This window comes from Coturnix japonica, chromosome 3 (assembly GCF_001577835.2).
Source record: "Coturnix japonica isolate 7356 chromosome 3, Coturnix japonica 2.1, whole genome shotgun sequence".
Lineage (NCBI taxonomy): Eukaryota > Metazoa > Chordata > Aves > Galliformes > Phasianidae > Coturnix > Coturnix japonica.
This window is the reverse complement of record NC_029518.1, coordinates 6,474,789-6,492,032: the sequence shown is the minus strand read 5'-3', so window position 1 is coordinate 6,492,032 and position 17,244 is coordinate 6,474,789. Positions and strand designations below refer to the sequence as shown.

General features: G+C 42.8%; 1 long non-coding RNA gene across 2 annotated transcripts in view; it reads left to right on the top strand.

The window, feature by feature from the left end:
* Window positions 1-440: 440 nt before the first annotated feature.
* Window positions 441-17,244, top strand: part of LOC107310797 — a 385,718-nt gene continuing 368,914 nt past the window's right edge. For both annotated transcript variants that reach the window (XR_001553731.2, XR_001553730.2), the window contains exon 1: window positions 441-647. This is a non-coding gene — a long non-coding RNA (uncharacterized LOC107310797). The remainder of the gene's footprint in view (window positions 648-17,244) is intronic.

Below are 17,244 nucleotides of genomic sequence, written 5' to 3'. Positions count from 1 at the left end.
CCAGAACATTTTTTCTTTTTTAATTGCAAAAAACATCACCAGGAAGTAACTCATCCAGCTGGGGCCGATTGGGCACATACAGCACTGCAGAACCTGCAGTCTGGAAGCTTCCATGGCATCCCGCAGCACGCTGCCTGCTCCCACCGGCCGGGCGCTGCCCGCATGTGCTCCCAGGCCGCCGGGTGCAGCCCCGTGCTGGGGCTGCCCGCAATGCGCACCGCCTCCCGTTCTGCCCCCGCGGATGATGCTTAGATATAAAGGTTTATATCCGCGGATATACGGCTATGCGGATGTTGTCTCATCCAGCTACTAAAAAACAACCCTCTAACAAAAAAACCCAAAAAAAATAAACAGAAAAAACAAACAAAAAACAACCAAAACAAAACACCCCACACAAGCCATAACGACGATGATGATGCTGACGGGAGGGGGGGGGGTGGGGAGGGAAATAAATAAATAAAAGCGAGCGAGAGTCGGCGAAGGAGAGGGAGGCAGGTTCAATTATCTAAACAAAGAAATCATGGCGGAGTGTTTACATTTGGCTGCCCAAAGCCTGTCGGATTACGGACCCCCCCCAAACACACCCGGCCCCCCCCCGCAGTAGCGCCGTGCCGGAGCCCGCCCGCCGACACCTCGCCGCGGCCCGGGTAAGTGCGGAGCTCGCGGCGGCCGGACCCGGGCGGGCGGCGGGGCGGGGGCCGAGGCGGCTCCCCCCCCCCATCCCGGTGCGGTGCCGTGTGTGTGTGTCGCTGTGCTCGCGTGTCGGGAGGGGACGGGGCTGTGCCGCCGCCGCGCTGCCCTCGGGCTCGCCGTGCCGCCTCCCCGCCCCGGGGTCACGGCGCCTGGCGCTCGCTGCCGGCTCCGCCCCCGCGGCCGGCCCCGCCGCGCCCCCCGCCTGTCCGCCGCCGCGGCGCCCACGGGGCGAGGGGACGGGGCTCGGTGCGGCCGTGCGAGGGGGTGGGGGCTGTGCTGCAGCCCCGGGGGGCGGATTTGGGCCGTGAGGGGCCCGGCGTCGGCATCGCGGGGGATGGGGAAGTGGTGGGGGGGGTGGAGGGGAGGGATGGATGCGGCTTCTGCTCCCTCTGTCCGAGCGCGGGTGGGAGTAGAGAGGCGGGTGGGAGCTGGCTGCGTGCTGAGACCCTCGTCCGAATCGCCGTCACACCTGCACGGCTTGGCCAACAAGCGCCCTGCCCTGCTCTCCTAACGTACACACCCCGACCCGCTCAGCCCCGTGTGCTTTCACCACCTGCAGAGATGGCGTGTGACTGCAGCCTCAAACGCCATCGCCGAGGGGCTGTGCCATGCGTCCAGAAGCCTTTGCTCCCTAATGTCCTTGGCTCTAAGCTCTTCCATCTCCAGGCTCCCTCGCTCTTTCCCAGATGCCCTTCCAAACCTCCTTATTCTCAAAGAGCCATACTCCAGTTTTCCTTGTCCAGAACCACCCAGCTCTGCAAGTCCTTGCCCCCAGCTCCTCTGAAATGAGCGAGGAGGTTATAGCTGCCTTTGAAACCATGTGCTGCTGGGCCCTCTGGAACAGCCAGGAGGATCTGCCAACAGGCTGCCCCCTGACTCTCAGCCCCCATGGGCTGCTGCTGTGAAATACGGAGATGACCCTTTCAGACAGTCTGTATGTGTCGCTCCCATGCGTCCATCAAAAAGTCCCCTGGCCCCGGCACATCTCAGCACCAGAAAGCTGTAAAGCTGCTTTGACACCTCTGCCCTTCTGGATGTGGCTAACAGCAGCATTCCCTTCCTCCCCCCCACCACATACACACACTGCATGTCCATACACATGGGCTGCATGTCCTGCTGTGCTGCGTGTATCCCTGCAGCAGGATGCTGGGCAGCAGCGGGGTGCTGCAGTTCCAGTACTGTGAACACATCTTGAAGGGTTGTTCTGCTGGGGATAGCAGATGGCTGGTTCCTGGTGTTCTCTGTGCTGGACCTACTTTTGTTTCCAATGGTTGTGCTCCTGCATGTCCCCAGTTCAAAGAGTGCTTTGAGCTATGCAAGATGGAGCTCTGTATTTGCACTTTTCGGGAGTGGCAGGCAAGTCATATCGTTGTTTTTCATTGAATCTTAAAAGTTTGGGAAGTCAAACTCCTGAGTGAAAGAGAAATGCCTCCTATTGCATTGCAAGGCACTGGAAGAGAAAATGGGGGCATGAGACTCATTAGGTTTGAGATGTCCGCTCTTCGTGCTCTCCCAAGCTGTGTCTCAAGGCAGTGGGGCTTGCGGTGGTTCATTGCTGTGTTGTTGAGGGGTCGGTGTGTATGTCAGCATGTCAGCAGTGCCCTGAAATGAGGGGAACAGAAACGTGAGGTTCATACTGGTGCTTCTGCTGGGTTTGCCTGCACGTGGGGCCGCGGCCTCGCTTCTCTGAGTAAGGCCGTGTCCCTTTGTTGGGACTGTTGGGACACAGGGGGTGTCAGCTGCCCCAAAAAACAGACCTGCAGCACCAGATCCTTTAGTCTGCAGAGCCCTCTCCCTGTGCTCCCACTGCCCTCCATCCGCATTTAGGCCGGGCACTTCTGGGTTGGTGCAGTGTGGATAACAGGCCTGCTGAGGAAATTCCCCACACGCTTTGATTTTTTGCCACTGTACTTCCTGCTTGAACTGTCAGTTCTTGGAGTCTCTGAAGGTCTGAGGCTGTTTTCTCAAGGAAAGCTCTTAATTTAAGTGGCCTGTTAACTGTTAATTGCTGTTCTGTTCTGGCTATTTACCTGAAGCTCATGTCAAACCCGCTGTTCTGGTCTGGAGGCTACTCTGCTTATGTGCTCTGATCTCTAAACTGTTCCTGCTTTCTGCTGTTTTATTGAAGACCGTGGTAATATTTCTTCTCTTAATGCAAACTGACACATCCTAGATTTAAGGATTTTGTGGAGCAAGCTGCCCCGCTAGGAACGGCTTACACAACAATTCCACATTTATGGCTGGCTAAAAAAGAAACAGAATTGTCCAAGAAGTAATATTCAAAGAATGTTCTTGTTTTCTTCAGCTGGGATGTGTTCGGAGGAGAAAAGCATTTAAACGACCAGGAGCTGATGGGGAGGGGGGTGGCAAGCAGGGTTAGATAGGAGACCCTGATTGTTTGACTACCAGCATCAGTAGGGCAGGTGTGAGCAGTGCTGGAGGTCCCAGTGTGCGCTGCTGGGAAGGCTGGAGAAGGTCGTGCAGTTGAAGCAGTGCTGGCGCAGTCAGTGACATTCCATCCTTAGAAACAATTTTGATTGTTTGTTTCCTTTTATTGCATTAATAAAGCTGTTCTCTTCCCTGCTAACTAGGAAATTGATGCCAGATTTTGGCTCCTTGATTGGGATAGTTGCATGGAAACATTTGAAAAATGCTAAGAGGGTGGATATGATTTCGTCTCAGGCTGCAGAGAGCAGTAACAGGGCTGGTTCCCTTTTGGTGACTATCTGCAGGTCTTGATTAATGAGGGTTCATTCGGGTATTGAGAGAAGAGGAGAACTCTCAAATGACGCTGAATTTGTTTCCCCTGTATGTAATAGAATGAAACTCTCAGGCTATTGCTGGACAGTAAGATATTCTGACATGAATATATATTTTGGAGCTCTGCACAAAATGAGGATTTCATGCATAGGCAACGCAGTGTGACAAGTCATATCCTGTGTGACCTTGTGCGTACAGTATAAAGTTGTGTAATACGATCTTCTGCTAAATTATTACACAAAATAAATAGAACATACCTCATTTTTATGCTAATAACGATATTTTTCAATTCTGAGCTCCTTTTAATGCTAAGATCTCAAAGTAAATTACAGGTAGAAGTAAACCAAGCTTCACAGCACTGCTGTGAGTTGTTGTATTACCATTTGGAGACTACTCGGAGGTATCTTTATTAATTGCTGTTGTTTAATTTTCTGTTAATTATTGTTTGATTTGCTTAGCTCATGGTACCGTTCTCTCTCCTAATACGTTAGCAGTAAAGTATAATCTTCTGGAGGTGAAGGAAAACAAATGTTTTAATTTCAGCCACGAAAAAAAAAATTGGTCAGATCTGTCAAGGGCAAGGGGAAAAGTGATGTCGACTTCGATTCCTCAGGGAATTAGCAGTGCTTTTGCCAATAGCATGTGTTTGCTGTGGTTGGAGCAGAAAGTGAACTTGGGATTGTTGTGTTCTGTGGTCCATCCCGTGGTCTAAGTGTGGCTGAGAGGCTGATGAGGTTTTACAAAGAGGTTGGCTGAGGGAACAAAAGAAACCAACGTTATTTGCTTGAATTTCCAAAGGACAGGATTTCCAAAAGTGATGGTTATTTTCTCAGCTCTGTTGTCATTAAAGCCAGTGGTAAAAAAGTCATTTGCTCAATGAGAGCCAAGTTAAGCCACTGGGGGGGTATCTGCAACCCTGTCCTTGATTTTTGTTAAGTGTGAGATTGTTCTTGCATCCCCGGTACCTCCAGCAGGTGTTTGCTACCAAGTTGAGCACAGGATTTGTTTCTCAGTCACCTGGAGATGGAGTAGCATTTCTGGGGGTGAGAATCTGGCCTGTAATGCTCTTTTTCTCCACTGATGTCAGGACTTGGGACGGTCAATTAGTACAGAATTTGCTCGAACTTCTTAATGCGCATTTACAACCCTTAATTCCAGTTTAACAGAATGTTTTGTGGTGGAACGTTTACAGAAAGAGCACGTGGAAAAAAATTATCGCCGCATGTATTAAGCACAAAGAAAGCATCCCTGTGCTGCTGTGTAGGAGCAACTGACAAAACAGAACATATTACAAGAAGCTATCTTTTTCATTAAGTCTGCACAAAATGAGGATTTAACGCATGGGCAGCACAGTCAGTCCCAGCGGTTTAGTGCCCATAATCCCACCTTGAAAATGGCTTCACAATCATAATTACTGTTACAAAATGGACACTGCTTCCATTTCTGGCATGTCTACTTCACACAGAACTGATTGCAGGCACAGAAGGCCAGGTCTTATTTTACCAGCCTCCTGGTTCCAGCAGCGCAGCTATGTAAACCTGCCCATAAGATTTCCAGGCTCTAACTGACAATGTTGTGCTTTGCCTTATTTTGCCACAACAGTGCAGAGCATGTATGGCAGCCGCCCTCACTTCAGCCCAGTTCAAACTATCCCCTGGACATTAAGATACTGTGACAGGAATATATATTTGTGAGCTTTGTGCAAAATGGGCATTTCATGCATAAGCAACATTGTGTGACGGGTAGTATCCGACACGACCTTGCAAATGCAGGCTGAGCTCCAAATGCAGCGCTCCAAAGAGGAAGGAGTGCAGCAGAGTCTCAGGTTCTAGAAGGAAATCCCATAGTTGGGTTCCGAGCCTACAGCTCTTCCTCCAGGTTCCTACAACCCACCGCTTTACCTGGGTGGTGAAGTAGCACTGCTCAGAATAAAGAAATGCCAGCTGCTTTTATAAAGGCAGGGTCGTTAGTAGTGTAAAGTCATCATAACCAGCGGAACTCATCACAGGGAGCTGCAGATCCTCTTTGTGCTGGAGGCTTCAAAGCCACTGTGTTCCAGATGTGGAGCTCTGTTTCTAGTTTTAATGGGCCCTATGTTTTGTCACCTGTTTAGGTCGTGGGTCTTCTTTCCTATACACTTTCTTATCTGCTTTTTTTCTCTTGCTGAATGAAGGACAAGTCATGATGAAAAAGGCTTTTTTTGTTTTGTTTTGTTTTGTTTGCCTTTCATGAAGAGAATGACTTTTTGAATGTAGGAAATAACGTGTTTGCATACATATATATATATAATAAACTGATAAATACAGGGAGGTTGACCTATTTGAGGTTGTCTTTGCTCAGGTTGTGCTATGTTTTCTTGTACAGGAGAACTGAAATAAGGTCTTGAAGTATATAAGCTATCCTTATTTTGAGGGTGAATGATGATAACACTCCTGTATCCAATGAAAGGGTGGGATTGTGTGAGGTGTGACACACTGAGTAACTGTCCCATATATTTGCAGTAAGAAATTATTCTAGTTTGGCTTTCAGTGTGGTCTATTAGGAAAACCATTCCTAGATGGTTAGATTTATGGACATACAGATGCAGACGCAGCATATTCTAGAGTCTGCATACATTCTGGCCTAGGAACACACTCGTTTTGCTTCCAAAAAGCAATCTGTAAGGTGTAATATATTGGGTCGTATTTCTTAAATTTTGAAGTCTGTGAGGTTTGGATTTCCATGTGTGAAGCACCTAGTGTTTATCTCTGATTGGGGCCTGTGGGTAGTTTAGAAATGTAAATATTCAATGGTAATGATAGTTATCTTTTCTTTCATAACTTGAAGTTTCATCTTGGGTGAGTGAATCTCCCTTCACAATTACTTTCCTCCCTCCACCGTAGTTTTATGTCAAGATATAGAGTGATGTTTGGAAGGGATCACGTGCATGTTTAGTGCTTTGATTCTCATCATGGAGTGGTCTCATAATGCCTGAAATGGATTCCTCTTGCAGTGAACTACACCAGAGTGTATTATCTGGGAGCACACCTAGTGGGACCGTTTTAGAACTGGCTTGAAGTAAGCCATCTGAAAATTAAGCAACGTGGATGTTGGATCTTTAGCACCACTTTTGCTGTGCAGATCATCCCTTGTTTCCCTTTGCTGTCTGCTAAATGGTCCTTGGTCTTTGAGCTGAGAGGCCATTAGGAAATAAGCCCTGCTGCTGATTGCAATTGCACCTAGTTTACTGCTTTGCTGAAAGGTCTCCGAGGAATGTTCTGTCAGATAGCAACTCCTAACCCCAGTGGGATATACTCTTCGTTATTAGCACTGTGAAAGAAATGACAGAAGGGTTTTCTTTTGCCTGTATTCGAGTCTTGGTGGTAAAGCCCAGTTAATGGAACCGCTTGTGGAGTCTCTTGGTTGATTTTCACTGTGTGGCTCTGTGATAAGACACCTCCTGAGGCAAAGGCAGTGCGCAACCACAGCCACACGGAGTGGTACTTCACATGGTCTCTGAAAACTCCACAGAATATTGAGTATTTTGAGTCTGCCTTTAAAAATGGCTGTCGTGATGAATTGACAGCAGCAGTAGCAAATAAATAATACATATTTTTAAACTTCCCGTAATTACATGTTTACCCAATAGGCCAGAACAGCTCTGTCCCAAGGAGCTGCTGCAGTCTGAGTAAATAATACATATTTTAAAGTCCATAATTACATACTTAAGCGATAGACTATCGAGGAAATAATGCACATTTTAAAAAGTCCATAATTACATATTTACATGATAGTCTGTAAGTTCTGTAATTACTTATTTGCACAATAGACCATAGCAGCTGTTACTGTCTATTATGGTTACTCTCAAAGAATTATATTATGGATTTTTAAAAAAATATAATTAAAAAAAATAATAAAGTATATTTAACTAGGACATTGTATTATTCATCTTAAAAAAAAAAAATCCACAAACCTCTGAGATAAGAAAATCTCTAGGAAGGTGGAACTTTAGGGTGATATGGAGACAGAGAAGTTCTTAGTCCTGCAGTGATAAATGTCTTTTGCTTAGCATGAGAAGCTTAGGATTCTTTATTAATTTCAGAACTTCTTTCTCGAGGTAGCTGATATCAAAGCATGCAACATGATGTGATTATACTTTCCTTATTGTGTAGACGTTCAATCAGGATAAGCATTTGGGATAACTAAAATTCTTCAGTTCCTGTTCTGCTCTCACTAAAGCCAATGATAAAACTCCCATCAACCCTGGTTCGAGAAACCATTTATACTGAGGACAGCACTTAAGCCTGCACTTGAAATCAATGGCACTTAAGCATCTTTTTAAATATAAGCACATACTTAAGGCCTCTCGTGAATTCTGATGGACTGAAACATATGATTAAATGCTTTCCTGAGTTGGGATACTGCATTCTGTGAAGATGGAGCTGGAACTCACCAGGTGTGTGGATTTTAGGTGGGCAGCAGGTTTGTGTTGTTCATGGCATATGCATTCTCCCAGAGCAGAAGCTTTTTTGGCATGATCGACTACAGACGTATGTGTGCAGGAATAACTACCATAGCAAATGCGTTGCTGCTCCTTTGTTCCTTGTAAAGATTCATGGATTGAGAATTCCTCCAGTGTTTTCCATAGCTCAGCTGCTGAATTTATTCTCATGTTAAAGACTGGATCAATACGCCTAAATGAGACTTCTGTCCATAATTACTACTAAATAGCAAGGCTAAATCAAGCAAGTCAGAATCTGACATTTAGCTCAGTCAGACCTTGTGCATTTAGCAATGAAAGAGAGTATGAAAGGGACCTTTGCTCCTCACCGTTAGTTTCATTAAAACATTTGAGTTAAGAGAATTTAAATTGTTGGGAGCCCCACTTACAGATAATGGCTGAAACGTAATGAAATATGCAAGCACGTTTTATCAGCGGTTTGCAGTCCAGCTGTGCCATATATGCTGCTTGCGTTTGAAGAGCTGAAGGTTTTGGCAATGGACAGTATAGCACCAAAAGGGAGGGGGGGGGGGGGGGGGGTTGTTGACAGATAAGGGGGTTGGAATTGACTTGCACAGGGGAAGAAGATACTCAGCAAGATAATAGTTCTGCTTCTTTTTTGTTGGTTTTTTTTTTTGCCCTGGATCTCCCCAGCTGCTGTTACTGATGGTAGTGCACGTGTTTGGATGTTTGGTTAAGTGACCTGGAGTTTCAAAGGCCAAAAGTAAAGCCAATATCAATCCTTTGTTAAAAGCCCAATGCGGGGAGAAGAAACTCTAGCAGGCTTAGAGTAGATTTTCTCTCACGTGGTGCTTTTTACTTGTGTAAAACAGATAAACAGTGTTACCTGCCTGCTTGGTATCTGAAACCAGCAAATGAAAACAAGGGTTGCAAAGGAGTAGAGAAGCAGGCAGGCATGTTAAGCTGCCAGCATTTCTGTTACGGATTGCAAAATGTGGGCTGTGCATTCATGTCACTGTGGCATTTCTTTAATAATAATTCTAACCTCAGGTGGAGTACATTCAGAACCACACAGTGTAAGTTTACCCAAGTAAACAGTTGCACCACGTAAGCTGTATTAAGGGATAGCTTTATTATCATACGCTTTGTGGGCACAAACCAGCTTATTTTATTGTGAGAAATCCCACCAGGGAGCCAGCACAGGGAATGTTGCACGAGGAAGGTAAGCAAATTCCAACGCGTTATGTTTGCCAATAAGTAGTACTTTGTACTTGTGAGTTTGTTAATTGCCAGAAGTAACTTTAAATTCACCAGTTATCAATGACTAATTCTATCAGCATCGTTGCCAAGAAGAAAGTTAAAATCCCAGCAGGATGGACACAACACTTTCTCCTTCATAGGTAGATGCATTTAGTACAGAGTAATTTGTCTCACGTGGTATTTTGGAATAGCTTTGAAAAATTAGATTTGAGTCTAAGGGGAGGTTTTATTGCTGTCTTCATGTATGTAATGGGAGAGTGTTTGTCTTTTTGAGAAGACGGAGCCAAGCTTTCTCCTGAAGCGCACAGTGAAAGAAGAGAAGGACACAAACTGCAGCAGAGGAGGTTCTGATAGGGTATTAGGAAGGTGTTAGTGGCTTCAAAGGGGGATCGCACACCGCCTCACCCATATTCTGCAGAGAGCTTTTGCATTAAAAATGTGCTGTACCAGGTAAAAATAAGCTATTACTGGTTTTTGGTGGTCCTCATTTGTGATGGAAAAGCAGGTGGTTGCATCACTTGGCACACATTATGCCAAGTTTGTCAGAAATAGTGATTCACCTGTTAGTTTTCTTTTATTGCTTTTGTTCTTATGATGGATTTTGAGGACAGAAGCAGATTTCTTCCCTGTAGTGTTAACTACAGTGAGAGGTAGCATTATGGCATTGTCATCTTAGTGCCTCTTAGAATGATAAATATTTCTGTGAGAAAGCATTGTGAGAACCTGTCTGTATAATTTCCTCCGTCCCTGTTATTAGGAGGAAGAGCAAAACTACAGTTTGCCATTACTAGGTGTTGTCAGCAGCTAAATGATTCCTCACAGGTGGAGAATTCCTCCTTTCTCACACCATCTTTTCTATAGTTTGTATGCCGTTCTTTTAAGACTTTCATGCAGGCAAAATACTTTTTCCACACAGAGCAGTGTTTTGCACTTGATGGTACCAGCTGCAGCTGATGAGCACTGCAAGAAAGGAATGACCATCCTTTAAGGACTTTTTTTTTTTAAACTTGGTCCTTTTACTGTGTTAAATGCAAGAATCTGTGAATATGGCAGTGAAATGGCCGGGCCTAGGAGAGGTTGCCGTTTTCCATCACAGTTGGTCAATGAGGCTTATGTAATTACAGATGGATAAAAGTGGGACTCTGAGGAACTAAAGAACTTTCCCATAGCAGCCCTGGAAGAGAGGTCATGTAGCTACTACAGCACTGAGGAACGTTGCCTGCTGTGTCCCCTCAAGAAAAAATAGTGCACTGTAGTAAAACTAGCTATTTTTCTTCCATCTTAAATGTATTCTGAGAGATGAATTTGATGAATTTCAGTGTTCATCAAAGCAGAGGAAGTTTTACTGTAGCTCTAACTAGTGAGAGACAGCGTGGAAAGGTGTTGTGCAAGCAAGCCTTCACAGCTGTTTAATGGACTTCAAACCTGACCTGCCGCACCCCTTCAATGAACTGACAGACCTCTCTAGCTCAGAGAGGATAAAGGAGAATTGGGCTGTAGTTACCAAGTTCATCTGCTTTTCTGTTGCATGGAGCCTAGAATCTTTGTTTTAAAGGGTGTTGGGAAAACATGAAGCAGGAGACTAATGCAAGGACTAATACAAGGAGCAGGAGGGATGGAGTGTGGCCGTAGCTAAGAACTTGATCTCTAACGTAACTAGGTGATAGTGGCTTTGGTCCCTAATATATTCTTAATACACTGATAAGTTCTAGTCAAGAGGTAGGAAAATGAGTAAATTAGCATAGAACCAATTAATATTCACAAAGTCTTGTTTTCACAAGCTCCAGCCCAAGATCTTTACATACCCACAGTGTGTTTTAATGACGACTGTTGATCACGTTTCCTTTACACCCTGAATGCTTCTGTGCAGAAGCAGCTGTGTGTAAGAAATCTGCAAATGCAAAGCATGTGGTTCGAGGCTGCCTGAGAATCCAGCATATCTGCATCCCCAGCTACCACCTCATTTCACTGCCGCATTTATATTCAGTCTGCAGTGTTAACATTGCAGCTATTTTTATTTTATTTTTTTCTGATGATTCCTGTAATTTCTCTGAATGCCATTATAATAACTTCTCTGTCACCCGCACCTTTTAATGATTCATAAATTCCTTGATTTCTATGAACAGCAAACTGTAATAGCACGATGATCAGAACAGCATGCCGAGGTTTAGGAGAAACTTCTGCTGCCTGACTACCTCCAGCTCTCCTTCATTGCCCGACTAAATTGCTCAAAATGAGGTTTCCACTACAATTGGAAACAAGGAAGTCCTGAGTTCAACATGAATACCAGAGAAGGAGACCATGCTGAAAATTAAAAAGCAAAATAGACAATAACATGTAACAGATTTCAAAAAGGTACGTGAAAGAGCATGCACTGTAAAACAGGCATTATTAGCCATACCACAATTTCTTTTTTCTCGTTCAGTCTTATGGCCCTTTTAACTACCAGTTTCCCCTATGCACTGCCTACACACATACACTGTGCACGTGTTCTGCCACAATTGTGCTTTCCAGTAACTTCATCTGGGATGGTTACACAGCTTCATTTGAAAACACAGAGGGGCAGGTTGTGAAGCAGGTTGTGCGAAAAATGCTGGATCCCTGTCATTCCTGTTTGTTTCCAACATACCTAAGCTAAATGCATCCCTTAAAACTGTTGTTAGTGAAATACCATAGGCATGGTGAAATGGCAGATGCTATAACCAGAAGTGTCTGCTTTATTTATTTCTTTTTTTTCCCCTCTAAGCTTTAAATAATCCAGCTCTTGCTTAGAATTAGGCACCCCGTGCTTTTCCAGATGATGTGCTCCACATTATTCCATCTTGGGAGCGACTTAAAGCTTCGACTCTTGGCTGGCCGTGTTACGTCCTCTGTAATCAGTCTGCTTGAAAGGTAGTCCCTGTTTAAAACTCAGTGGTTCATGTTAATTTTGGTCGCTTTCTCATCTGATGGGATAGATGCGGAGAAAAGACACCTCACTTCCAAGGGGTAGCTATGAGGTACCTTAATTTTACAGATAAGCTTGCAGTATGCTGCTATGGGATTTGCTGCGTAAAGAAGCAGAGGGCTGTCAGCGTGCTCCTTTCATAAGGTGTGAAGTCATTAAAAAATAAGCTTTCGTTGACTTGCTTATGTAAGGAGTGATTTTTCAGATGGATGTAGTGCTGGCCTAATTCTACATCCATTGCAGTTAATGGGAGTTCTGCCATTAGCAATAGAGTTAGGCCACTTTTGAGTATCAAACACTTCATATTTTTTATTTATATATAAATATATATATATATATATAAATACATTTATTTATATTTTTTTAGTTGTGCATATAATTTTTCTTTCCCTCGCTGGGTCAATCTGTAGGAAACTTAGATATGTAAACATTTACAACCAAACAGGTATGAACTCCATCCTCACATGCCTGATTCAAAGTAATACTTCTTAGTAACACTGAATGACATCCTGCCCTGAGGCCAATGGCAGCTGATGAGGGAGGAATGTGTAAATTAAACAGTAGGAAAAACAAAATGGAGTTCAAGTGCAAAACACTCCATCTCCTCATTAGTATAGGAGAATTTATATGACTGGTCTTGGAGTTAGGTAATCTAACTTTTCTCTCAAGAGATGATTTTGTAGATGGGCATTATCTATTTCTAGATTAGGCTTACAAGTGTTTTTTCACCGAGCTCACTTTCTTTTGTTTCTGAAGACTTTTGTTACCAGCCTGCTCTGTAGAATGGCCAGTCTTCTTTGGATGGTGGTATTAAGAAATCATTTAACTTTTTTTTCTTTTATTCATGATATGTTTCCCTTTTAACTATCAGTTTCACATGTTTTGTTTTACCCAGAGGGTGGTGACGCACTGGAACAGGTTGCCCAAGGAAGCTGTGGATGCCCCATCCCTGCAGGCATTCAAGGCCAGGCTGGATGTGTCAGTGCTGCTCTCATTTCAGTGGGCAGTCGTCAGGCTCTTAGTGGGATGGGATGAATATTACCAGAACACTATGCCAGTGGCTCTGGCCTATGTGGAATTTTCTGATCAACTTGGATCATCCCTTAAAATGCACTGAGAAGGAAGCATTTGTGTTAGAATTGCTAGAAATACCAAAAGACCTTCAGTTTAGGACTAACAAAGAAACAAAGGAAATGTTTTCAGCAGACAAGGAAAGGAAAAGAGAACTTAGTGGCTTGAAATAGTTGAAGGATAGAGAGTAATAAGCTTCAGACATTCCTGTTTTATCCCTTTTAGCATATCACTCCAGTAGTAATAGAATCTGGAAAATAGCAGAGTTAAACTAAAACGAAATCTTAAAATAAAATGAAAGTATAAAGTGTTTCTGACTCACACCTTGCAGGGAGTCCACATAAATGTAGACTTCAGGCTTTTCAAGAGTACGTACCTATTTCCTATGCAAAGTCAAACAAATAAGGCCATTCACTTGTCACAGTTAATGTCTCGACTACTTTTTAAAAGGTGTGCTTTTTTTTCCCCCCTGAACTGAAAATTCTCTAACTCTACGAAGTAATCAACAATCTGACCTAAAGGTGCCTTAACCATTGGCTAGTGTAAAGTTTGAGCCAATTCCTGAGAATTTCAAGCGTGCCAGCATGTTGTCATATTGCCCCATATTACAATGGTAGAGAAGAATTCAGGAAGCTTACTGCTGGCACCATTTGGAGTTTGCAACAAGTTTTACATGTTTTGTTTTTTTTTCCCCCATTCTTAATTCTTCTGATGTCAAGAGGTCTTGCTTCTCACCTCATTCTCTTGTGAAAAGCAGAAAAGGGTAGAGTCCCTTTGCTTGTGCTTGTTATTTGCTGCTAGGTTTATTAACAAATGTTTGTCTGCACTGAACTGATGTCTTGCCTTCTACTCTGCCAGGCTTTTAGTCTGTCTGAGTGTACTTCAGTCATTCAGAGTTTTATCCTGATTCTTCTCATTGACTAACCTACCTGTTTTTCTGTCTCTAATGTATCATGTTGTTGCACTGATTGTTCCTAACACTTCCTGACCTTGTAGATTAGCTTTTTATTTGTTAATCTATCCAAAGTTTTTCTAAACAGTGTGGAATATATTCTTGTACCTTACAGTGTGATCAATAATTCCTAATTCTTCTTCAGAAAGGGCTGAGGGCAGTTTTTAGGCACGATATCCCTTCAGTAAGCTGTGCCAGTGATTTCTCTTTCAGCTGTGCAAACTCTTAATAGCATTGTTTCCTGAAATAGTAGTGTTTCGAGAGTACGGCACAGGTGTGAAGTCAGGGCTTTCTATTGTCCTAGATAGCAGTTATCACCAACCCCTCTCCAGCCCAGCTCATATTTCCGAACAGGTTTTACATATATCTGCTAATGATTCCTCTATCTCTTCTGACATATCCTTCTGAGCTCTGAATTAATTCTATTCTTGGAGTTATGTCAACCTTCAGAGTTTCTAATTTCTTGATGAGCCATTTTGGCATATTACTGATTTTCTTTGGTGCTTATTCTTCCTCCCGTAGGAAATTTATGCCTGATGCTGTAATCAGTCCTAGCGTTGTTTTATGGACAGTAAAATCAAGGGCTTGTTTTAAGCAGTCTCTCCTTTCTGTTAGTAAACTGCCATTTGCCATTTCATAGACACGGTTCTGTTTCTCTCAGCGACCTTATTCTCCTTACTTGCTTGAAAAGAAAAAGAAAAATCCTTATTTGCAGTTTCCTCACTTTAGGTCAACTTTTTTTTTCATTTTCCCCCTTTGTTTCCTTATCAGAACATTAGTCTTTTAACACCATGCTAGCATCTTTCTAGTTGTTTTCTCCATCTGTATTTTTCTTCCTTAAATATGCTGGTGTTTTTTTTTTTTTTCCTTAAATTAATTTTCTTGCCATTTCCTCTTTGCCTGCAATATGTATATATATATTTAACACACAGCGTTCTCATGCTAGACAGCGCACATAACCTTCAGGCACGTAATAATTGACTTTCAGTACTTTCCATTTTCTCGGTCCTTTTCCCCCAGTGCTGTTTTCCATTCAGTCTCACCCACTGTTTCAGTAATTCTCTTTGCTGAATTCAGAGTTGTGGGTTTTTTTTGTGTGTGTGCGTGGATGTATTTTTGTTGCACTGCCATCTTAATTAAAACCGTAACTAGATTGTAACTACGGCTGCATTGATTCCAATTATGTCCACTTCTGTTCACATTCTAGGTGAAGCATTAATTCCTGCACTCATTCTTTTATATGTTGTTTCAAGAGACAATCCACACTATAAAGCACGCTTAAAAGCAGTTATAAAAGCTGTTTGATGAGCTGGATTTTAACCTGTGGCGCAGTATTTATCTGAGGACAGGGCACAACTCAGAAGCACAGATGCTGGCTACCAAAGGTGACACAGCACAAGCGCTCAGGTTCCGGCCCTTCTCCTTTGTGCCCTGGTGATGCTGTGCTGCCAAGTGGCCTGAGATTGGGCTCTCAGGCAATGCAGTGCACCTCCAGTCTTCAGAGGGCATATATCCTTCCAGAAGCAGTGGCAGGGGCAGTTGGATGTCCATGTATCCCTTTGAAAGCGTGGGACATCCTTACAGTACCACTAACTGCTTTTAGCTGTCTTAGCTATGAAACAGTGCTTTGTAGAGCAGTTCACAGAAACCTGAAGTTGTATTTTAACAATAGGTCTCCAGCCTTGCTGACAGAAAAAGTAATTTATTTTGCGGTCTCTTCACATATAATATAACACAATCACATATAGTAGATTCTGTCCTGAACTCACTATACAGTGTTAATGACTGGCACTTAAATACTTTACAAATTGAATTGCACTTGTATGAGAAACTGGATTGATAAAATAAATTATATATCTTACAGGTTTAGGTTTTGGTTCTGCAATTGTAGCTCTTACAAATTACCCAAACCCCTTTTTATATTGCGTTTCACATGGCTATATTTTACAACTACTCTAATAAAAAATTCTATACAAAAATAGTTTGATATTAATAGTAATCATTAACAACTTGATAGATTCTTGTTAAGTATATTTGCAATACATTTAATCTTATTAAACTCAGCTCCGTGTTGTTTCTTCCAGATATTATAGGTCTTTATGAAGCTAGCAGCATAAAGAAGAGATTTCAACCATTTTTGGCCAAGAATTAGGTTTAGCTTAATGGATCAATTCTTTTCTTATTAAACTGAGTCTGACCAGTGCCAAGTAATACATTCAGCATTGATCTTTGTCTCACCCTGCTGTAGTGTGCGTTCTCTTTATGTACATGAAAAATAAGGTGCCAAGAATGAAAACAATACCTGTATAATACAAATATAGAATTTTTCAGGCTTCCATTCTGCTTATCCTTTCAGTTTGTTATTAATGTCTTGTTCAATGATTTCTGAAATGTATTTTTTAAAAGAACACTTCTTTCCATAGAGCATATATCTTTTCTGTAATTAACAAAAACCAAAATGAATAGTAATAAAGGAAATTCATAGTCTACCGACACGCATGAAAGTTCCCATAGGGATATCTTGTTCATTTTTAGAAGGTTTTTATACGTATGAAGGGTTTATGTGTGGTTTACATAGTGAAGTTTAAATTCTCAATGAAGGGACCCTTCTTAACCCAAAGCAGTGATGCCCTTGGCTGTCTTTATAAAAATCATCTGATGACTGCAAATGGCATGAAATTAGAAATATATGACATGATAGTCCAGAGGATGGGAGAAGTTGAGGTGCTCTTGGTGTCATAATACCTTCCTGAAACCTGAAATTTCAGATAAAGTGCAGATGGGAATTTTGCGAGAACTTGGCCTTTTTGTGTAATTGGCAAAAAAGATAAATAAATGTGTTGATTACACGGAGATCCCACTCAGAGTCAGTTTATATTTACCAGCACTCCTCGGGTTTTGTTTGCACCGTTATGCCTTTTGTAGTATGCTAATTGTGTACAGCGGCCAGATTTGAAGTAAAGGTGTGAGTGTGTGGGATGGCAGACTGAAGTTAATTGTCGTATTATATCCAGAATTGCTCTTACGGAGCTGTGATTGCAAATAATAGTGAAATAAAGTGATAAAAATGTGCACGCAAGAATATGACAAATCAGTACGCTTAGAGGGATCAGACATTCC